This window comes from Lutra lutra, chromosome 6 (genome assembly GCF_902655055.1).
Source record: "Lutra lutra chromosome 6, mLutLut1.2, whole genome shotgun sequence".
Taxonomy (NCBI): Eukaryota; Metazoa; Chordata; class Mammalia; order Carnivora; family Mustelidae; genus Lutra; species Lutra lutra.
In genome coordinates, this window is record NC_062283.1 from 105894850 (window position 1) to 105919144 (window position 24295).

Consider the following 24295-nt stretch of genomic DNA (forward strand, 5'->3'; position numbering starts at 1 on the left):
ATAAACAAGATGTTTGAATATTTCACTTTTTGGTTTAATTTTCAAGGGTCTGGTTATTGTTTTTCTATAAAATATTACCCTGCCTAATAATTTCTGAACTCCTTATTCTTTATGTTCAACTTTTTTTGTAACTTTATCCTAAAAATTGCATGTCTAGATTTGCTCCCCAATTTAGCAGTGTGCGTAAGGTTTTGGGACCAGAGAAACCTGAATTCCAGCTCCAGGTCCACCATTTGCCTATTGATGGACCTCAGTCACTTGTTTCATGTCCGTAGCCCTTAGTTTTCTTATTTATGAAATGTGTATTGTCTCATTTATACTCCAAAAAACCTGGCTCATAATGTTTCTGTGAAGATTAAATGAGCTGATTTATATAAAGCTGTTCAGTGTCTGGCACAGAGTAACTGCCTAGTAACTATCAGCCATTGTTATTAAAATGTAGTTATACAAATGTTCTGCTCCTGCCAGTTGCTTCCTCATGATATACTAAAATGTATTCTGCCTCATCTTCATGCCTTCTCAGAGGATGCCACACATCCAAATACTAATCATATATCAAGTCTGTCTGTCATGCATCCTCATAAAATCATCCCTCAGAATATCTTCACTCCTTTTTCATCAGGTAATTATTGACTACACATATCATTTGATAGTTCATTTTTTACTGTTATTTATCTCTACTTCCCGAAACTATTATTTATACTATTATTTCAATCTTTGTGATTTCTGGTGTTAAGGATTTATGTTCAGTATTCCAAACCAGACTGTAAATTCCTTAAGGACAAGCATATCTTATATTTTTTTATACTCTATTATACCTAGCAGAATGTCTTGTTCTGTATGTAATATGTAGTGTTGATTTAATTTTTAAGTCTGTAAGATAAAGAATCTAAAATTATCTTAAATATATTTGTTTTACAACTGTGCTTATAGCACTGACTACATAATGGGATTTGGAGTCCTGAGAAATTACTACAGCCAGTGATGTGCTGGAGCTAAACGCTACTCTTACAAGAGCCAGTGGTGTGTATCTCTTTCCCAGTTCTGCATGCAATGATTTCTCATTGGTAGTTTGAAACAATCCATATTAGGAGTATTTATACTTTGGGAATTGGCAAACACTACAAATCTGAACTTACTTTTTCTCATCTCTTTTGTTCGCTTTCATTTTTTTCTTTCTTCCTTTATTTCCTTCCTTCCTCTTTTTTTTTCTTTCTCTTTCTCTCTCCCTCCCTTCCTCTCTCCCTGTCCCTTTCTTTGTTTCTTTCAAAGAAAATTATTATATATTTCCCAGGACACCACTGTTTAGAACCCACAAAGATAGATTTAGAGCCATTCATAAGATGTGTATAGATTTAAATACCTCTTAACTATTGAGCAAACTCAAATAATCTATGACTCTTTTCCAGAATCGGAAGGCATTCTGTGAACACAGAAATAACATATTCATGTGTTATAATTTACAATTATCATTTAAATATTAATATCCTCTGCAGGTTTCCTGTCTCACCTTTAGGTCTTTGATCCATTTTGAATTTGTTTTTGTGTATGTTGTAAGAAAGTGGTCCAGTTTCATTCTTCTGTATGTTGCTATCCAGATTTCCCCACACTTGTTGAAGAGACTGTCTTTTCCATTGGTTATTCTTTCCTGCTTTGTCAAACATTGGTTAACCATATCGTTGAGGGCCCATTTCTGGGTTTTCTATTCTGTTCCATTGATCTATGTGTCTGGTTTTATGCCAGCACCATACTGTCTTGATGATTACAGCTTTGTAATACAGCTTGAAATCTGGAATTGTAATGCTTCCAGCTTTGCTTTTCTTTTTCAAGATTACTTTGGCTATTCAGGGTCTTTTGTCATAAAAAAAGAATGAAATCTTGCCATTGCAGTGATTTGCATAGAGCTAGAGTATATTATGCTAAGCAAAGTAAGTCAGAGAAAGACAAATACCATATGATTTTACTCATGTGGAATTTAAGGAATGAAACAAATGAACACGGGAATAAAAAAAGAAAGAGAGAGGCAAACCATAAAACAGACTCTTAACTGTAGAGAACAAACTGAGGGTTGCTGGAGGCGAGATGGGTGGAGGATAAATGGGTGATGGGTATTAAGGAAGGCACTTGTGATGAGCACTGGGTGTTGTATGTAAGTGATGAATCACTAAATTCTATTCCTGAAACTAATATTATGCTATATGCTAACTAACTAGAATTTAAATAAAAACTTGAAACAAAAAAAATATGCTTTGCAAGTGATCTTGTTATTTGGCAGATAGTCCATATGTTTGTATAGTGTAGCTATGGCCTTAGTAGCTATTTTCCAGGGATTTTATGTATGTATAACCTATAATCCTTCTAAGCCACGAGCTCCTCAGAGGAATTTACTGGATTAAAGACAAGTGTCATTCAAGAGCTATACTAATGACTGTACAGGGCTCAAAGTAGTCACTCAGGAAAAAAAAAATTATGTCCATTTATTATTTAATTTTAAAATTTAACATTTTTGAAGATGAGAGGGAATTTAAAAGAAAAAGAATATGTTCTTGAAACTAAATAATTACCAGTGCACGATTACGTTCTTAGCCTTGGAGTTACAGATAGAGATTGCAGCAGCTTTTTTTTTTAATCTCTCCTTTTGTCATTTGTTCTGTAATTCAAGCTTCAGTATTTAAAAGTTTCCATTGTCTGCATTAGGTCAGCAATATAATCCTTGAGAAGCTTATATCTGTTTAAAACCATCAGCTTGATTTTTTTTTTTTTCCCTAAAGCACATCCAGTTCAGGTCCTGGAGTCAGCTCTGAGCCTCTCCGTATTGCATTCAGGAATAATATTCTTGAATGTGAGAGAGAAAGGAACAAGAGGAGGACGCATTAGTAAAATCTTGGTTCGTATGTGATATATTTTTCTGCATTGAAAAGATTTGTTATGAAGGTTGATATAAAATACCACTGAAAATAAAAATATCATTCCATATCATCATCACGTACTAACAGTCCAGTAATCCATCAAACATTCAAGACAATACTTTATTGTATGTGAGCCTAGAAATCCACCTCTTATTTCAGGAAAATGAGAAATTGTCTTACCACAGAGGCACTTGTGTTTAAATCATCTTGACCAAGAAATCCAAAGGAGAGCCGAATCCCCAGTATACAGTGAAACAGACATGGGGTTCTAACTCCCTTGCAATAAATTAAACTTTAATGACCGGATTTCCTCATTTGCAACTTCCCAATTTTGACAGTTCAAGTTTCTGGTCCTGGAACGCTCCCTGTGCTTTCTGCCGGGGCCTGAGCACCTTACGCTCCCATCCTCCAGCAGCAACTGCCTGCAGACAGACTGAATCTAGGACCTAACTTCTCTGTTAGAATGAAGATTAACGGGGCACCTGGGTGGCTCAGTGGGTTAAAGCCTCTGCCTTCGGCTCAGGTCATGATCCCGGCGTCCTGGGATCGAGCCCCACATGGGGCTCTCTGCTCAGCGGGGAGCCTGCTTCCTCCTCTCTCTCTGCCTGCCTCTCTGCCTACTTGTGATCTCTGTCTGTTAAATAAATAAATAAAATCTTAAAAAAAAAAAATGAAGATTAACAGGTGTTAAAGACATGTTAGTATTTAGATGAGTGGCTCACCCAGATGTAAAAAGAAGAGATTAAAGAATATTTGGGGCAGGGGCGCCTGGGTGGCCCAATCATTAAGTGTCTGCTTTCAGCTCAGGTCATGATCCATGTCTGGCTCCCAGCTCAGTGGGAAGCCTGCTTCTCCCTCTCCCACTCCCCATACTTGGGTTCCCTCTCTCTTTCTGTCAAATAAATAAATAAAGGCGCCTGGGTGGCTCAGTGGGTTAAGCCGCTGCCTTCGGCTCAGGTCATGATCCCGGCGTCCTGGGATCGAGTCCCGCATCGGGCTCTCTGCTCAGCAGGGAGCCTGCTTCCCTCTCTCTCTCTCTCTCTCGTTGCCTGCCTCTCTGTCTACTTGTGATCTCTCTCTGTCAAATAAATAAATAAAATCTTTAATAAATAAATAAATAAATAAAATCTTTAAAAAAAAGAATATTTGGGGCAGAAACTGCATCTCTGGAATATATAGTGTGACAGGATCAAACATTCCAAGTATTTGTCTTTTGTGGGATCACTAGAACCTTCCTGCTCACATTCTAAATGAGGAGAGTATCCACGATGGGATGTCTAAATAGAGACCCAAGATTATGGTGCTTACTGGGGTAAAGCAGCAAGGAAAAACATCCAAACTAAAAAGGCAGTTTACTCTGTAAACAGTAATTTTAAATTGACATTTGACTTTAGATAAGTTGAAACATCTGAGCCTAAATCCCATGCCAAATTAAAACATACATAAAAACCATACTTTGGGGTTGCAGACCTTTCAGAGATGGAGTGGTAGTATAAGTATATTCTTTACACAGACCTGCTCCTAGTCATGTATCTTCCATGTTTAAAACCTTTCAATTATTTCCTGTTTCACTGTAGACAAAGTCCAAGCCTCAGAATGGCAGGGAAGCCCTAATGATCTGACTCCTCTTGCCTCACAGTTCACTCCTTGCCCCCAAATATTTTCTGGGCTACTCATACCACATTTCTCCCATTACCTTGCTTTCAGGCATTTTCACAAGCTGTTCTTTACCCAAAGCCTCTGACTGATTCCTATATATCTGGGAGGACTTCGCATGGGCCTTTCTCCTGGGAAAACTTTGTACACTCCTAAAGGCAAGGCGAGGTGCCTTTTGTATTTTCTCCATACCCCAGGTACTTCTTCATGTAATGCAATGATGTATTTTAAGTGTCCATTTACATCTCTCTATCTGCTAATAGGAAGCCAGCTTCCTAAAGGCAGGGGACAGTTCATTTGGTTCATGCTGTGTCTACATACATACTACCTGCCTGTCAGTAATCACTGCTTACTTAATGAATAAATTAAGCTCTTGTAACATTCTTGCGTCATTGCAAGGAAATTGTGAGAGAAGAGAACCTATTTTGTTCATTGTATGTACAGCATACATCATACCTGACAATAGTAGATGCTTGATAAATATTTATTGAAGAAAAATTTGGAATACTGAATAACATTTAAACTATAATGCATTGCCTTTGATGTAATGGCTAACATGACATTAACACTAATATCTCTAACAAGAATGCTAAACAGTTTCAGTTCTGTTAAAATCATAATAACCCAGGGGGGAAAATACCATTCTTGTTATAACAATCATTACTACTGTAAATATTAATTATTTTGCCTATTATAGATCAAGAATTTTTCCCCCTCAGGTATTTTCCTGATTAAATATTTGTAGTCTATTGAGTAGTGTTTTCAGATTTGCATCTTTGATTTTTAGTAATATCTAGCATCCTTGAAATATGTTATTTTTAAGCTACAAAAAGCACTTCTTGATTCCTACATAGGAACGTGGTTGGGTTTCTACATTCCTCAAAGAAAAAACAAAAGAAGTTATTTGTACACATCTTCACCTAGAAAACTTCTGGAGAAAATCAAAACGTTTAGCTAGAAAGGTACCTGAGGGATGATCTTGTTCAGCATCACACTTAGGAATGAGTGGTTTCTTCCTCCTTTTAAAGGAAGAGGAAGGCAACTAGTATTTAACTAGTCTGCTCCAAATAGTTAAATATTATTCCTTAAAAATGATGCTCGTCCACACACGCATACACATCACTCACAGTCATTACCTCTACATATAGTGTAGACAATTTGCATAACTACTTTAAATGATAAAAACACTTACAAATCTACCTGATCAAGGAGAGGTAAGTAGAGTGTGCATAGATTTATGGTAATCACATCACATCCACACAAGTGGTATTCTCCACCACTCCGCATCCCAATCTCTACCACTGGAGTGAAAGAATCTCTTTTGTAGTCCTAAGTCAAGAAAATCTCTGGAGTCATAATGATTATTGTCATATAAATTATATTACTATAAAAATATACCCCTATTTCATTTTTTTGAAGATTTTATTTATTTATTTGACAGAGAGAGACACAGCTAGAGAGGGAACAGAAGCAGAGGGAGTGGGAAAGGGAGAAGCAGACTCAGTGCTGAGCCCCTAGGGAGTCCTGATCCCAGGACCCTGGGATCATAACCTGAGCCAAAGGCAGATGCTTAATGATTGAGCCATCCAGGCTCCCCCCTAGTTTATTTTTAATAAAGTAAAAGGACAACAACAAAAATTATTTGGTATTCATTTCTTAATCTTGAGAAGTGCTTGAAGTTTGAGCTTCCCATTTAAGAAAAATGAGCAAATTACAAAGTTAACAAAGTCTTCATATTTCCTCTCTCTCTCACATAGCACTCTGTTCCTTACCTCCATAGTTCCTCATTTGGGCCTGACTTCTTAAAATGTTCTTTTCTCTCTTTGAACTCAGGAATCATCAGGCAAAGCTAGTAACATCAGAGGTGTTCACTGAATAGCTGAGCTGAAAAAACCCACCTTCTGAAAGCAGAGTGAAAGTGGAGCCTCATGGTGGTCTGGGGAATATGGCATTTCCATTCACAGTCCAAGCAACAAGAGAAACAAGGTGAGAGCATGAGAGTTGGGCATCTTAAGGTAGTGGCAAAAGAATAGTTTCAGGAAAAGCTAGGTGGAGATAGTGGCTATCCAGTAGGTTACTTATTATGTGGTATGTCTGTCAGGAGCCTGCATTTGCATTCAAAGTCAGGGACTCAGGAAAACAAACAAGAATAAATCAGGGTCCAAGGCCAAGGGGGAATGTGGGTACACAAGAAGGGGACTAGAATAGAGCTTTGAACACAAGGATCAAAGTAGAAGACGCTTATCAAGCTTGGGTCAATACTGGATGGCTGAGGATGCTGAGCCACTGAGTGTTGGTCTAAATGATTCAGAAAGATCCTTGGGAAAGGTGTGCTGGGCCTTGAAACATATTTAGAGACACCAGACTTACAGAGGATGGGAAGGTAGAGTATTGGAGTTGATTTCTAGACCTTTCTCTCATCTCATGATTTCCTTCAGAATTCCTGCCCTGGTCTCAGGGGTTTCTCTATATAATTAATCCTTTCTCCTTATGCAATTTTAACTATAGGATGGCCCCTTACCAGTTAAGACTGTCCCTTCCCACATCTCCAGAAGGCCCTCACAAGTTAAGGAAGAAGCAAACTGTCAGCAAAATTAGTCCAGTGAGCACAAGAAAATACTGAAGCTGAGCTACCTCTGCTTCTCACATTTTTTATCTCATACAGAATGGCAGCCAGAGTAGTAAAGTACACTCAAGGAAAAATATGTTGCTCTTATAAAAGGTAAAAATGCCTGATGAAATGTACTTAGGAAATAACCATGGCTGACCATTAATCAACTATGTATCCATATCACTAAAAATAATCTATCACATAAATTCCCTCTTCCCTCTTAGCTGTCATTATCCTTGATCAAGTCTTATTATTGCTAATTTGGATTCTTAGAGGTCTCTGTTGGACAATCCTATAGCAATTAATTTTTCTCTGCTCTAATTCTATCTATATATCAAAGCCACTGTGATTTTTATCACTCTGTTACTCCATATTTTTCAATGGTTACATATTGTCTACCAAATTAAGTTCACTTTTTAAAATCTGGCCTAAACATTTTTGCAATATTACTTTCCACCATTAATCTGTACCCAATAAATCTATAAACTTTTATTATTCCTGGTTTCCCAAATACAGTTATCTCTTTCTCACATCAGGCCCTAGTCTTTGCTGTCCCCTGCTGAGCATGCCCTACCTCCATCTCTACCAATAAAGTCCTACACATTCTTCTAGATTCTGCTTAAATGTCTAAAGTATTTCCTCTCACCTCTTCAATTTTCCATGGCTCTCTGTCTCTCATGTCAACTTTACTCATCCCATTCTGTGCTGGACTGAGAGTTTTCTGTGTCCATGGCATAAGGCTTGCTCCTCTTAATATTAATAAACCTTTTAATTTAACTGAAGCAAGCATGATTCTTATAGACACACACATATGAGCCACACACAAACAACACTATTTTGCAATAGAGTACTATGCCCAGTAAATTTAGAATTTTTTTAAAGTGATACCTGTACACTAAGCTTCCATGGAGAAAGTACAAAGATTCTAATCTTACAGAGACATGGTCACCATGCAGAGTGTATTTTCAGTTTTCTAAAGTTTGATTTTGACCATCATCCTCTTGAAAAGTCTCATGTCTACAAAATGCTTTCAGAATCTTTATGGAAACCACCATGTAGTCAAATGAAAGAGGAGAATTGAACTAATCAGGAAATCATAAAAATCATATTTTAGCCATTCAGTCATTCTGGTAAAATCTATGGAAACTGCACATAGTAGCCAGGGTTTGTTTTTTTTTTTTTCTTTATCAAATCAAGCAGTTGACTCAAAAGGAAAGCTTCATGACAAGGTTTGTTTTGTTTCTTTAGTAGTGGTTTCATAAGTATGGGTCATGGGTCAGGATGGAGGTAAATGTTAAAGCCCTCTTAACTTACAGGGGCACCTGGGTGACTCAGTTGATTAAGCTGTCTGCTTTCTGCTCAGGTCATAATCCCAGGGTCCTGTGATCTAGCACCTGTTTGGGTTCCCTGCTCAGCAGGGAGCCTTTTCTCTCTCCCTCTGCCTGCTGCTCGTCCTGCTTGTGCTCTCTCCCTCTGTCAAATAAATAAATTAATTTTTTTTAATCCCTTTTAATTTAGAAACTCCAGCCCCTGTCATCTTGGTATCTAAATAGTGCTAGGGAGAAAATGACGTATTCCACATGAATCTGGAAGTAAACATGATCAATATCCTGAAAACCAAACTTGACATGGCTTTCGATTTTAAATGAAATCAGTATAGTCTTCTTTTTTAAATCATTCATAACCGTCTGACTCAAAAAACAAAACAGACAACCAAACCATTAATTTTGATTCTACCACAGCAAAACAAGTTTTGTAGTAAAAAGAGAAGGGCTAAGAGAATGAGAAGCTTTGGCTCCTAGTTCTAATTTAACCTCTGGCCCTGTAAACTTGGGTAAAACACTTCACCATTTAAATATCCCACCTCCAGTCTATAAAATAAGGAAGTAATCCTGTTGCCTTACCTACTTCATGATGAGGATTGAATAAAATAAATTAAGGGAAAGGATTTTATAAATTAAGTACCAAAATATCTGATGATTCTGATGCCACTTCCCATTAATCCTCCAATGATCTCCATCCAGCAACTGTATAGTTGGGCTAGCTGTCTTCCTCTCCACTTCATAGGCCACCATCTTGACAGAGTCTGTGGTTTTCTAGTTACCTGAACTTGCGAGGGCCTCTGGCTCTTCCTGTCTGCGCAGCTGAGTCTTGTACTTCCTTCAGAGACTTTGTTCCCCATGAAACTTTCGACCTACTAGGATCTTTTTTTTTTTCTTCCAGAATTCGTTGTACACTTATACCCTCCACCCCAAGCAGAATATTAGCTTATGACTTTGTATATTCTGGTTATTACAATTTCAAATCTTTGTGTCACTAGAGTATGAATCTGTATGTATAAAGACTGTGTCATCTAGCTCTTTTATATAACTCAAAGTGTCTAGCTCAGGGCTGGGCACTTCTTAAAAAGAATGAACTGGGGGCACCTGGGTGGCTCAGTGGATTAAGCCTCTGCCTTCAGCTCAGGTTATGATTTTAAAGACCTGGGACTGAGCCCTGACTTGGGCTCCCTGCTCAGTGGGGAGCCTGCTCCCCACTCCTACCCTCTGCCTGCCTCTCTGCCTACTTGTGATCTCTCTCTGTCAAACAAATTTTAAAAATAAATAAATTAAAAAAAAAAAAAGAACGAACTGCTTATTTTCCAACCTTCTTTTCCCAGAGTTACTGGTTAAAGGACACTTCATACCCTAATTTCTGATATCTAATAAATCAAAAAGACCTCTCTGTTTCATCTTCAAAATAAAGTCTCATATATAACCACTTTTCTCTTTCTCACTTCTCATATCCACATTTCATCTGCAGCCCTTTAAAACTTTACACTGCTTCCTTGTTTCAGCAATGGCTTTCAAATGATATACAGAACCAGAAAAATCCACTTTTAGAAACCAATTATGCCTGCTTTCTGCTTAGAACCCTTCAGTGGCTTTTTTATTACCCTTTAAATAAAATCCCACCACACAACAGTGGCCTCCAAGGCCATATATGTTCTGGCCCCCACCAACCTCTACAACTCACTATGAGTCATTCTCCCCATCTCCCTCTATCCCAGGTATATGGCACCATTAAACTTCTCACAGAAGCCATGGTCATTTGTCTTAAGGCCTTTGCACAGGTTTTTTTCCCTCTACCCAAAGTGTTCTTCCCTGGCAGTTCTCATAATCAGTTCCTTCCCTCCATGTACGGAAGCACCATGCTTGCTTTTTCTCCCCTAATTCCTTCTCTTTAAAGGGGACTATTTGAGCAATCCCATCTCATACCCTATTTATTTCTTTCATCTTACTTATTCTAATGGGTAATTATTAGTTGTTTTCTGATTTACTTCTGCAGTTATTTCTCTTGTCACTAGAGTGTAAGATGCATGAAGGTAGTAGGAACCATGTGTTTTTTTTTCCATCATAATGCATTCATAGTACCTAGTACAATTGCCTACCACACAGAAAGCACTCAAAAGTATTTGTCAAATGAAAATTTAACAAGTGAGATTTGAGTATTTGGTATATGCCAGGTGCTAGAAATACAAAGTAAAATAATTGCAAGTTTGTACCCCTAACTCCATGTTCAATGATGTCATCATGTTTTTAGCTTAAATTTGGCCATGGTGAGAGTATTAACACAAGAGAAATCATAAAATACTGAAAATCTGGGCTTCTGTCCATGCTACCCCTGCCCCTGCATGACATCCAGCTTATGAGGACATTACTCCAGATAGGAAAGTACATAATTATAAATACATGTGGAAAATATCATGGGAAATAGTTCTGGGAAGACTAAATATACATGTACAAAAGTTAAAGTTGGACCCTTAACTTACATCATATGCAAAAAATAAAATGGATCAAAGACCTAAATGTAAGAGCTAAAATTATAAAACTCTTTAAAGAAAACATAGAGAAAGTCTTCATGCCATCAGATTTGTTAATTTCCTGGCTATAACACCAAAAGCACAGGCAACAAAAGAAAAACATAGAAAAATTGGACTACATCAAAATTTAAAACTTCATGCATCAAAATATGCTATCAACAGAGTAAAAAGGCAATCTACAGAATGAGAGAAAATATTTTCAAATCTATATGTGATAAGGTGTCCAGAATATATAAAAATCCTACAACCCAACAGCAAAAACCAAATAACCCAATTAAAACAGAGGCAAAAGACTTATACATTTCTCCAAAGAAAATACACAAATAGCCAAAAAGGTACATAAAAAGATGCTCAACAGTACTAATCATTAGGGAAATGTAAATCAGTCCAACTTACAAAGAGACACTACCCCACACAAATTAGAATGGCTATTATTTTTTAAAAATTGAAAATAAGAATTTCTTGGCAAGGATCTGGAAAAATTGGAACCTTTGTGCATTTCTGATGGGAATGTAAAGTGGCACTGCCACTGTGGAAAGCTGTATAAAAATTATAAATGGACTTATCAAGTGATCTGGCAATTCCATTTCTGAGCATATTTTCAAAAGAATTGAAAACAGGGACTTGAGCAGATATTTGCACACCAACATTCATAGCTGCATTATTCACAATAACCAAAAGGTCAAAGCAGCCTATTGTCCATCAGTGGATGAATGCATAAACAAAATGTGGCCTATACATACAACAGAGTATGTTTCATCTTTAAAAAGGAAGAAAATTTTGGGACGCCTGGGTGGCTCAGTTGGTTGAGCGGCTGCCTTCGGCTTGGGTCGTGATCCCAGTGTCCTGGGATGGAGTCCCACATCGGTCTCCTTGCTTGGCAGGGAACCTGCTTCTCCCTCTGTCTCTGCCTGCCTCTCTGCCTACTTGTGATCTCTCTCTCTCTGTCTGACAAATAAATAAATAAAATCTTTAAAAAAAAAAAAAAGGAAGAAAATTCTAACACATGCTACAATATGGTAAATCTTGAGGACTTTAAGCTAAGTGAAATAAACCAATTACAAAAGGACGAATATAGTATGACTGCAATTTATATATGGTACTTAGAGTAGTCAGATTCATAGAGACAGCAGAGTGGTGGTTGCTGAGGGCTAAGAGGAGGGAAGGGGAGTTACTCTTAAATGGGTATGGAGTTTCTGTTTAGGAAGATGGAAAAAGGCTGGGAGTAGATGGTGATATTTGCACAACAAAGCGAGCATGCTTAATGCCATGCAACTGTACACCTAAAATGGGAAAAACAGCAATTTTTGGTTGCATATATTTTATCACAACAGAAAATAGTTACAAAAAATGTTATGGAAGTATAACAGAGTAAATAGCTGGATTAGGAAAGATTCTGGTGTAGGAATTAGGACTTCACAGAAGAGGTCACTTCTAAACAGAAAGAAGGGAAAGATATTTCTGGACAAAGGGAGAGTATGGACAAAGGAAAGGAATATGAGACTGTAGAGTACATTCAAGGGATGGCAGATTGGTGAAGGCTGGTCATGTAGAGAGCCTGAGCTGCAACCATCAAAAAATCCCCACAGCTCTGAATTAAAGAAATGTTATATTTCTACTTAACTTGCAACTTGACAACTTTCATATGTTGTATTTGGTATTCACCAGACTATATAATTATCGAGCATATCCACTTTCCCATTCTTACTAGATTTCAGGCAGTTTACTCAATTTAACAATAAACTTGAAGGTGAAATTTTTGCCCAAGAAGTGGAGAACTATATTTTACAGATGGCAGGCAAAAGAGATTTTCAAGGGGTGCCTGAGTGGCTCAGTTGGTTGGTTAAGTGCCTGACTCTTGATTTCAGCTCAGATCATCATCTCAGGGTTGTGAGATCAAGCCCTGTATCGGGCTCCATGCTGCGGTATGGAGCCTGCTTAAGATTTCTCTCTTTTTCTGCTCCTCCCCCTCTCTTTCTCTCCCTCCTGGTCTAAAAAAGAGAAAGAGATTTTCAGTATCCAGAAGTCAGAGTGAGAAGAATTGATACCAGTGCATTCCAGAGCCAATATGCCCAAGTATAAGCCTGGAGGGGTTGTCTTAATTCTCTAAGATGCTTTCAAGAATTATCAAAAATTTCATTATATTTTTTTCTCAGTAATCTAAAAAAAGTAAATGTTTTAAGCCAAAAGTTAATGCTTTGTCTTGCATGATTAATTGCACAGGTGTATTATAATGTTGCCAAATAAATTTCACCTGTTATTGCCACTTTGACCATAAAGAGTTGACCACAGTGAAAAGAAGTAAAAATCCTAATATTCTGTCAATATGATTCAGCATGGATTATGTCAATATTATTAAAGTGTGAAACAGTGTTTCTGCCACCAAAAACTATTGGATAATTAGACCAAGGCAAACCTGCTTCATTTCATCTAAATGCGTTGAACTGGTTCACATACCTCTCAGAGACCTATCCTAAGTTCCAAAGTTTCTTCCAAGATAAAGTCTCATGTACCAGAGGATCTAAATGAAGGAAGAAATAAATGGGCAGAGGAATGAGTTTTAAACAAACAAACAAAAAGTTTGAGACAGGAGAGCCTCTTCTGTCTGCTTCTTTGCATTAAATATGGGTTAAATATCTTCTGAGAAGGTAATTTGCAGGCCTTCAACTGAAAAACTAAAGGCATTTCTTCTGAACAAAAGAGTTGTTAATGATCATTTTTTCTTCCTTTCATACATCATCTCACTCTACCCTATTTTGTTCTTCTTTCTTACTCTTATTATAATCTGCATAAGAACCTAATTTAGTTAAACATCTTCCACCCAGTACCTTGGGAGAATGGAGGTTGCTTCTGTCTTTGGGTTTGGTTTTTCCCGTAAGTATGTTGTGAAAACTATATTTTAACTTTGTATCAAAACGCAGGCAGTTTCTTTCTAATTTTAGTTTCCCTTTCTGAACAGCAACCTGTAATCAAATTTTTGGCAGATAAATATATTACAGGGCTTTTCATTTTATGAGTGCTACTATTGAACTCAAGCATATAATATGGGAAGTTAAAGAACTTTTTTCATGCCAATCATTAATCTCCTCCTCCTCTTTGTTCCCATCACACTGTAACTCCACCTCTATTATTGCCTATACCAATTCCAGTGTAGTTAATATTATATTATCTGCTCCATGAAAGTAGGATTAAATTTAATTTACTCTTTCCTTCAACAAGCATTTATTGAGTGGCAGCTGTGGGCCAAGCACTAGACTATTGATTGGAGATATAAAGAGAAATCAAATAGAGTCCCTCTCCTCAAGGAGCCCATATTTTCCCCTTATTCTATCACATGCACTGTATATATGTTTGCTTAGTTAAATTAGTAGTATATAGTATATAAAACTATACATATAGTATTATATAGTGTATTGTATACCTAAAACTAATATTGTATGTTAACTATAGTGGATTTTTTTTAGAAGTTTGTCTTTAAAAGCATGAATTATTTGATATTTGTAAAATGTAGAGATGTTACTAAAGGTAAATGTTTATCATAAAGAGCTTTTAAATAAACCTTTCTGTCTGAGAGTAGGAATTGTTTCTTTACAAATCTCTGAAAGGTTTTTGGCTGCTACTGCCATCAGCTCTACCAAAGTTCCTTCTTTTTAAAATAGTAACTGGATATATATATATGTGTATATGTATACACGTATACACACACACACACACACATATCTCCAATTTTTATTTGTAGAATATACATATGATACATGTGTGTATATGTGTATGAATGTATGTATATATTTGGATGTATATGTTATAAATGTGTATCACACTGTACAGTACAGCAAATCATTTGACTGTTTATGTTGCCTCAAAATTTTCTCTCAGTGCCTTCATTAATTTTCTGTTTTTTTAACTGTATGGCCACATTTCCTAAGAGACTTATTTACTTCTGAGTTTCCTAGTTACAGCTTTATAGATGGCTAGAAGTTCTGTGGCCTTTTGTTACTCTAAGATTGAGTTCTGAGTTTATGACTCACTTTCTGGAAGTCAATTTTCTAACCCAGAGTCCATTTAATTTCACTGGCCATGATAATTTTGAAATAAACTCCTATATGTCCATAGTTAAAACTTTAGGAGCTATTATCAGCTCGAGTTTTACATTAAATTTCATTTTAATGATCACATTGGGCTTTATATTATTTGCTTCCTTAAATGCTTTTTTAGTAGGAAAATAAAAATTTTTTTATAGTAAACCTATCATAAAAGGAGGCAGGAATATGTGTAACTGAACACTGCTACTTGTTGTCTTACAGGTTTTAGCCTACCTTTCCTGCTATAAGTCATTGAGTAGCTATGTATATTTGGAGAACAGGAAATAGCCTACCGTGATTCTTTTCTGAAGCAACCAATTAGAGATATGCATTATGATAGTGTTCTGTGACTGCCTTTTCTTGACCTTGTCATCCCATTCCTAATACTATCATTATGCTTCCCGAAGCCCTCAGTCCCTGGCCCTGCCACTAAATTCACTTCAACTTCTTGCCTTAATTAAAAACTCACTCTACTCTGAGATACTCACTGCTTCTCCGTAGGTCTCCCCAAATGGAGAGGGTGGTCGTCTACACCCTTGGTGTCTCAGAATGAAGACGCAGAGTTCAGGTCCTCTGCATCTGGTGGTGCTTCAAACCAATCATGTAAAATCCCTCTCTCCCTAAGTTGGGTCTAACTTCAGAAGTTAAAGGGCAAATCTGGGGAGCCGAAGGAGTCATAGGTTTGCCTTCTTTTTCTTTAAAGACTTTTGAAGTATCCTCAGTATGTAAAGGGGCCAGAGCTGACCTGACTAGACCTCACATAGTAAGAGAAGCAAGGGACACCTTTTTACCTTGCTTATGGCAACGTTTCAAGTTCTTTCCCATACTTCTAAATCTAAAGTTCCTCAGTCAGGGAACCATGGGATTTATTCAGTAACAACCTCTAACAAACCCTGACATTGGTCCTCCATTGGGGAGGCCCCCACTCACCTTAAGGGAAGTGTTTCTCATTTATAGTGATCCCATAGCCCTTTAAAACCTTAATATATTATCTCTGTTCAAGAGAGAGACTTGGCCCCATATCTGGAGTTCTTAGAGAACTTTTAATTCTGTAAAAATACCCAAGCCTGAAACTTCCCTGAGCTCGGCTGTGAGCTGATGCTAAATTACTGCACACTTAACTTTATGTTTTTGCAGGGGGTCTGTCCGGTATCCATTGCAAGGTGATCGTGATGGGGTCCCCACTTGCTGGGAATGGCCAGCAATCCCTGTACTGATGGATGAAAGGTTATTCCAGACTTTGCTGTAAAAGAGAGGAGAAGGCAAGGGAGGTCAATGCTCAGAGACAAAAACCCTTTGCTCTTCTTTGCTCCTGCTTTTATTGGTCCTTCAGGATAATTACAAATCCTTTTCACTGTTTCTCAAGCACTGAAGTGTGACCAGGGGTCTTACAGGAACTAGGAGGATCTGTTTATAGGAAAGATACAATATGCTAATCAGTGTGTTCTTTGAGTTCTGCTAAACAGAGCCTAGGGGACAATACAGACATCTCTTAGATTGCAGGGCGGCTGTTTGGGCTAGGAAAGCTTCAGGGAAGTCAACTCCCTGCAGCATTCCAAAAGCAGAGCCCTCAGGTAGGCCTCAGCATTCCAAAGGTCTACGCCCTTCTGCATAACTTTCCCTGCCTCCAGCGGCCTCAGTGTTACATTTTAGCAAGCCAGGTCTTAATGGATGATTTCATGCTGTACATTAACCCCAACATCCTTAGAGGTCCACGTTTTCCAGCCATACCATATTCCACCCTTCCTTGTACTCAGAGTACCCGTGGATTCCGTGGATAATTCCCTCATATTTACTGAACAATGCAGCACCTGACATAGTCTTCCTTTACATGCCACTTTCACCATCATTTTGGGTGACATCCGGTCCAGGCATAATCCCAGTTTCATAATTTCCCAACCTTCTCATCTTCTGTTACCTTTTCCTCCACTTTATTTCAGTCACCCTCTGTTATGACAAACCTGTATTGTAACATCACTGCTTTACCTCCAAAAACCTAAATTCAACTATCTCATTTTTTTTTTATCAACTTCTTACTGTTGGGTCCCCCAATAATGAGTCCATGGTCAAAGGAGTGAGACTGATACAAAGCGAAGGTCAAGAAAAGCTTTATTTCGTGCCAAGCATCAAGAATCAAACTGACCAGCCAGGGATGTCTCTTGCAAAGAGACGATGACCCTTTGCCTTACAGACTAGCTTTTAAGGACAAAGGCCATGTGGTTGGGCCTGGCCATGCACAGGTGGCCAATGAGATTGTAACACAAAGAAAGCTGCACAGTCCTGCTAGGTCACACATAAGTGACCAATTGAATTACAATTTACCCTAGAGTAGATATTTGAACTAGCCTATCACCTTGGTCAGAATTGGCCCCCAAAAGGCACCCAAAGGGCAGGGCCCATACTGCTTGGTAGCTAGGAGACAGTATGTGCCCCCACTGATTGAATGCCTCCACCTGGCCTGACCCACCCTTGTATTTGGGTTTTGTTACTTGGGACTGGTTTCCGGGACTTGTTTTTAAGTAAGTTCCTGAAGGGGGGTGGGCAGGGTCAGGATGGAGCTGCTCTGGTTAAATAGGCCCTTACACTTACCCTTTCCTTCTAAATCCCTCGCTTAATTCTTCATTACATATTCTTCAGTACAACAAACACCTGATGATTCTACTTTTTTCCTATGTGCACCTTTCTGTCTTTGCTTCCTTCTCTAAGAATCCATAGTTTATTATATAAACATTTTCTTGCCAACATTCTCAATAATATTAACCCACTGTTTTTCCAATTGCTCTGGATTAGTGAAACCCCCATTGTGGACCAAATCTACATGTCTATATTTAAGGCTGAAGAACACAGCTGAAGAAAATAATAAAAACAGATCCATTATGCAGAGAAAGGGGAACCCTCCTACACTGTTGGTGGGAATGCAAGCTGTTGCAACCACTCTGGAAAACAGCATGGAGGTTCCTCAAAATGTTGAAAATAGAACTACCCTATGACCCAGCAATTGCACTACTGGGTATTTACCCTAAAATACAAACTTAGTGATCCGAAGGGGCACGTGCACCCGAATGTTTACAGCAGCAATGTCTACAATAGCCAAACTATGGAAAGAACCTAGATGTCCATCAACAGACAAATGGATAAAGAAGATGTGGTATATATACACGATGGAATACTATGCAGCCATCAAAAGAAATGAAATCTTGCCATTTGCAACGACGTGGATGGAACTAGAGGGTATCATGCTTAGCGAAATAAGTCAATCGGAGAAAGACAACTATCATATGATCTCCCTGATATGAGGGAGAAAAGATGCAACATGGGGGGTTAAGGGTGTAGGAGAAGAGTAAATGAAACAAGATGGGATTGGGAGGGAGACAAACCATAAGTGACTCTTAATCTCACAAAACAAACTGAGGGTTGCTGGGGGGAGGGGGATTGGGAGAAGGGGGGTAGGGTTATGGACATTGGGGAGGGTTTGTGCTATGGGGAGTGCTGTGAAGTGTGTAAACCAGGTGATTCACAGACCTGTACCCCTGGGGATAAAAATATATGTTTATAAAAAAAAAAATCCATTAATGCCAATGCAAATTGATGGTCTTCGTCCTGAACAAGATCCACAGTGCTGCTAGCAATTCTTCCATGCTATTTCAATCAAGTCTCTAACTCATTCTCCATAGTGGATTACAAATCTCAGCTCTCCTAGAAACACCTAAACTACCTCATCACCCCCACTCTTAACACATGACCTTGTCCTGCTTCACAGAGAAAACAGGAGCCATTATTCAAGTGTTTGAGCTTCCTATTCCAAACACATACATTTATTTGCATTTGTCCCTGTCCTTTCCATCTTCCTTCCTGCCTTAGTAGATGAGGTATCCTTTCTTCCATTTAAGTTTGATGCCTCTGCCTAAATGTAGGATCCCATTCTTCTCACACCCTCAGGAACCTGCTTTATCCATTATTCCTTTTCTCTTCTATTTTTACTCTTCTCTTTTATTGTTTCTTTCCACCAGCATTCAATATATTCAAGCCTTTCAAAATTGTTTTTTCTTTTCTTCATTGACCTCACATTCTTCTACAATTTAATGCAATATCACAGGGTTCTTTACCTTTCTCTATTGCATATTTGTAGAGAGAACTCTGATTTCTAACTATTGTAGCAGTATACCTAATAATTTGCTCTATCATATAATATGTAAAAATTATTTTAGATTACTACAATCTCATCACCAAGAAGAAAATTATCATATGACGTTCAATATTTCTTCGCAAATATTTTTGTCTTTAGAATATAATTACAAGTTTATAGTCAGAGTACTAGTTCAAAGTTACTCAAATCAATTATATGTGTATGGTTACTTTATCACTTTGACAAAAAGGCTAATTTGTTTCTACTTGTATGTAATTTTATGGTTTATTTTCTTTATTTAAAAAAACTCATTTTACTCTTGGTATATGCACAAACTTTCACATGGTTCAAATTCGAAGGTGAACTAAAAGAAGACTCATTCCTATCCTATCATTCCATCCCAGTCTCACCCGCCCCTGATGGGGAATCATTTTCATTAAGTCCTGGTACATTCGTCTTGCACTTCTTTTTTCATAAAAATTTGGTATCTTTATTCTTTTTTCACCCATATTTCTTCACAAATGCTACCATATTATATACATTTCTTGTGTTTGCTTTTTTCACTTAACGATATATTCTGGTTAAGGTCTGTAATATTATTTTATGTTATATTATATATATATATATAATTTATATTTACCATGTTTCCCTCTCTATGTAGTATTTCTTCACTTTTCACTATTTCTTTGGTATTTAGAAGGATTTTTCTTTTCTTCTAGAGGTTATAACTTCTCCAATATCTTTTTGCCAAAAATAGTCCGCTTTTCCTTGAGGCTTCTATGTTTGGTTTGTTAATTCTAAATGATATATTTGACTGAACATATTATTTATACACCAAGGAGTTTATTTTACTCTCTATCTTCCCTCCCCATTTCCCTATCATTTGTAAGCAGTTGGTTTATTTCTATTTTGTCAGAATATGTAATGCTTACATAATCTTCCTCTACCCTTTGTATGTACCCCTACATTAAAATATATTCAATATATACCATCAATCCTTGTGCCTGGGTTTCTTCAGTCTTCTTTTTGTTAGATAAAGCTCACCCTCTAGTTGTATTTTTGAATACAGTACTCCTTTAGTTCTCACATTTTCAAACTGTTTTTATATAGCAGTGACATTTGAAGAACAACTTTTCTAGATATAAAGTCTTCAACTCACATGTTTTCCTCTTGCTTTATAAACATTTTTGCACCAAAGTTGTCTTGCTTTGTATCTTGCTTTCACAAACTCTGATTTCAGCTTTGTTTCCTTGTAGGTTATTTGGTCTTTTTGCCTGAAGACCCAGAGGCTTTTTTGTCTTTCATTAAAGTCTAAGAGTTTTACCAGGATGTTTCTCTGAGTTCACCATCTGGGAAGTTTTTTAAATTATAACTTTAAATAACATCTTTATTCCATCATTTTGTTTTTCTTAGTCAAGGACACCAATTATATGTGTGTGAGATCATCTTTACCTATCTTTTATAGCTATCACTCCCTCTGATTGTTTTTCTATTTTATTTTTATGCTCTTAACTATTTAAAAACATTTCCCCCATGTTATATTTTCAATTGATTCTATTCTATCCTGGTCAGCTTATAGGTAAGTCTTCACTCCTGAGATGATTTTGTTTTTTAATTCTGTTTCTTTCTGGAGTTTTCTTAATTCTCATATTCCTTTCCTCATCCCCTTCTGAATTTCTGATTAGCATGGGCTAATATACCTAAATGCTTTATTATTAGTATTTAATACAATTTTCCTACTTTTTATGGTCTTTTTTTTTTGGAATTTTCATTAACAGAAATGTTTTAATTCTTACTATCTGTCTTGTTTTTATAATATTCTTTATGGTTATTGTCAGCTATTTTCTATTTATTTTAAATGCCTTAGATTAGATTATCAAAAAGAAATAATTCTATCTAGACAGGTATGAGGCATTTGGTGACTTACTAGTTTTCCTAGTTCAAGAGCACCCTCTTCTGTTGGTATAATGAATTGTAATTTCTTTACTAAATTGCATTTTTTATGAAGAGAATTGGTTTGTCTTTTTAGTTTGTAATTCTTTGCTTACTTGTAGCTTCATTTCCCACTTTTTTTTTCCCTTAATTTATTCACTACCAAGTCCTTTTAATTCCCCACAAGTGGGACCCTGTCCAGATTTCCATCTAAGATTTTCTGAACCTTTGAGCCAACTTCTTTTTGACTTTCTGGAGTTAAGTGTTCTGATATACAATGTCATATTAAAAAAAAAAATTATTCCACTGACACTAGACTAACATTGCTTTCTCTCTTTCATGAAGTCTCCACCTGACTCTACTTTGGTGTGTGCTCCAGATTTGCCCTTGCGTTTATCTGTCTATCTATCTCTATCTATCTGTCTATCTATCTCCCTTCTTCCCCATAAATTAACTTATGGTATTCTTCATCTCCTAGTTATGTTGTGGGCATGTATCTGTGTGATTTTACTTACTCTTTTATTTGTATAATTTTTAGAAGATGTATGTGGAGTTTTTGATTCAGGTGGCTATAATTTTCCTTAAATTGTAATGTTTCTCAGGGTCCTGTCTTAGAATTGTTCTCTTTTTAGTTTTCACAAACATTCTTTAAGTGACCACAACCAATTCTATTCCTTTAATTTAATTAATTTTAAGACTTATAGGCTGAAGACTACCAAACTTTATTTTATTGGTGGCTCCACATTTTTTTAATTAATGACCAATAAGATATCTCAACAGGTTATTTCCCACATGCTTTTATATATGCTTAACATGCATAAAACTAAATATCTTTTATTCTCCATCCAAGCCCATATCTGGTTCTGTCTCTTATGTTCATAAATTATATCACAGCACCATTCCCAATGTGCCTTGTCATAGTCATCTAAGTCAGAAAACTACCTACCTCTCTTGGCCCATCAGTTTCCAAATGCTAATGATTCTACCTCCTAAAGATCTCAAAATTGTCTTCTACCAGTCTCCAAATTCTGTAGTTTAGGGCAGCGTGAATTCCTGACTGGATTATTACAGGGGCCTCCCCAACTGTAATTTCTGCCTCCACTTTTCCTTCTTCTACTCCACAGCCCACATAATTCTGAAAAAAAAGTTTAATTTGATTATGTCACACACATACCCTCACAGTGCTACACTGCCTTCATAATATAATTTAACTCTATCAGATGTTCTAAATGACCACACATAATCCCATGACTGCTTACGTCTCTAGACTTTCCTCTCACCAGTCCCTGCTCTGATGTCTCCCTTCCCCAATAAAATACACCAAAATAGAAATGCCATGCAGATTGTAGTATCCAAATTGACCACAGCAATATTTCTATTCCATGATGCTGATACAGAGGCATACTACTCCTGCTCAAAAAGTGAAGTCGAGGGGTGCCTGGGTGGCTTAGTTGGTTAAGCAACTGCCTTCAACTCTGGTCATGATCCCAGAGACCTGGAATCAAGTCTCACATTGGGTTCCCAGCTCTGCGGGGAGTCTGCTTCTCCAGCTGACCTTCTTCCCTCTCATGCTCTCTCTCACTCTCTCTCTCTCAAATGAATAAATAAAATCTTTAAAAAATAATAAAAAATAAAAAATAAACATTGATTTGAAAAAAAAAAGTGAAGGCTAATTTCCCTCCCCTGAATATAGTCTAGCTTTAGTGACTCACTTTTTTTTTTAAAGCTTTACTAAGGAATAATTGACAAAACTGTCAGATAGTGTACAGCCTGGTGATTTAATATACATGCATATTGTGAGATGATTTCCTTCCTAAAGTTAATGAAAACTTCAACCAATTCACATATTTATGCTTCACCCCTTTTTTGGTGAGAACATTTAAATTCTACTTTCAGCAAATTTTAATTGTACAATATAATGTTATCAACTATAGTCACCATGCTACATGTTAGATCTTCAAAACTTACTCAAAACTGAAATTTTGTATCATTTTTTTTTAATTTTTTTATTTTTTTCAGCATAAGAGTATTCATTATTTTTGCACCACACCCAGTGCTCCATGCAATCCGTGCCCTCTACAATACCCACCACCTGGTGCCCCCAACCTCCCACCCCCCACCCCTTCAAAATTCTCTGATCGTTTTTCAGAGTCCATAGTCTCTCATGGTTCACCTCCCCTTCCAATTTCCCTCAACTCCCTTCTCCTCTCCATCTCCCCTTGTCCTCCATGCTATTTGTTATGCTCCACAAATAAGTGAAACCATATGATAATTGACTCTCTCTGCTTGACTTATTTCACTCAGCATAATCTCTTCCAGTCCCGTCCATGTTGCTACAAAACTTGGGGATTCATCCTTTCTTTCTTTCTTTTTTTTTTTTTTACAGCTTTATAAACATATATTTTTATCCCCAGGGGTACAGGTCTGCGAATCGACAGGTTTACACACAACACAACACTCACCATAGCACATACCCTCCCCAATATCCATAACCCCACCCCCTCTCCCAACCCCCTCCCCCCATCAACCCTCAGTTTGTTTTGTGAGATTAAGAGTCACTTATGGTTTGTCTCCCTCCCAATCCCATCTTGTTTCATTTACTCTTCTCCTACCCCCTCAACCCCCCATGTTGCATCTCCTCTCCCTCATATCAGGGAGATCATATGATAGTTGTCTTTCTCCGATTGACTTATTTCGCTAAGCATGATACCCTCTAGTTCCATCCACGTCGTCGCAAATGGCAAGATTTCATTTCTTTTGATGGCTGCATAGTATTCCATCATGTATATATACCACATCTTCTTTATCCATTCGTCTGTAGATGGACATCTAGGTTCTTTCCATAGTTTGGCTATTGTAGACATTGCTGCTATAAACATTCGGGTGCATGTGCCCCTTCGGATCACTATGTTTGTATCTTTAGGGTAAATACCCAGCAGTGCAATTGCAGGGTCATAGGGTAGTTCTATTTTCAACATTTTGAGGAACCTCCATGCTGTTTTCCAGAGTGGTTGCACCAGCTTGCATTCCCACCAACAGTGTAGGAGGGTTCCCCTTTCTCCGCATCCTCGCCAGCATCTGTCATTTCCTGACTTGTTAATTTTAGCCATTCTGACT

General features: G+C 37.3%; 1 long non-coding RNA gene across 1 annotated transcript in view; it reads left to right on the forward strand.

Annotated features, from left to right (window-relative positions):
• Positions 1–919: 919 nt before the first annotated feature.
• LOC125103176 (uncharacterized) overlaps positions 920–24295 on the forward strand; it is a 123813-nt gene continuing 100437 nt past the window's right edge. The window contains exons 1-2 of the long non-coding RNA XR_007128305.1: positions 920–1023; positions 6399–6551. This is a non-coding gene — a long non-coding RNA (uncharacterized LOC125103176). The remainder of the gene's footprint in view (positions 1024–6398; positions 6552–24295) is intronic.